Source organism: Loa loa, assembly GCF_000183805.2.
Source record: "Loa loa unplaced genomic scaffold supercont3.80, whole genome shotgun sequence".
Lineage (NCBI taxonomy): Eukaryota > Metazoa > Nematoda > Chromadorea > Rhabditida > Onchocercidae > Loa > Loa loa.
In genome coordinates, this window is record NW_018108260.1 from 68,537 (window position 1) to 69,080 (window position 544).

Consider the following 544-nt stretch of genomic DNA (forward strand, 5'->3'; position numbering starts at 1 on the left):
ATCTCGGCTTCTTGGTTGCGCTTGAATGCACCAATTCATCGTGCTCCGAAAAACCAGAATTTAATACCCTCTGGGAAGCAGAAGCGGTTTTGCACACAGACACGCAATAGACATACGCTACTACCGCTATCAGTACTGCTACTATATCACTACTACCACTATCATTACTATCACTACCACGCTACTATCACTACTATCACTACTACGCTACTATCACTACTATCACTATCACCTACTACTGCTACTACTACTATCACTACTACTATTACTACTACCTACTACTACTACTACTTCCACTACTACTACTACCACTACTACTAACTACTACTACTACTACCACTACTAACTATTACTACTGACTACTACTACTAACCACTACTACTACTACTACTATTACTGCTACTACTACCACTATTACTACTAACCACTACTACTACTACTACTACTGCTGCTGCTGCTAAACACTACAAACAAATAACAAGCAACAAACAACAACGGCAACAACAACAACAACAACAACAACAACAACAACAACAACAACAAC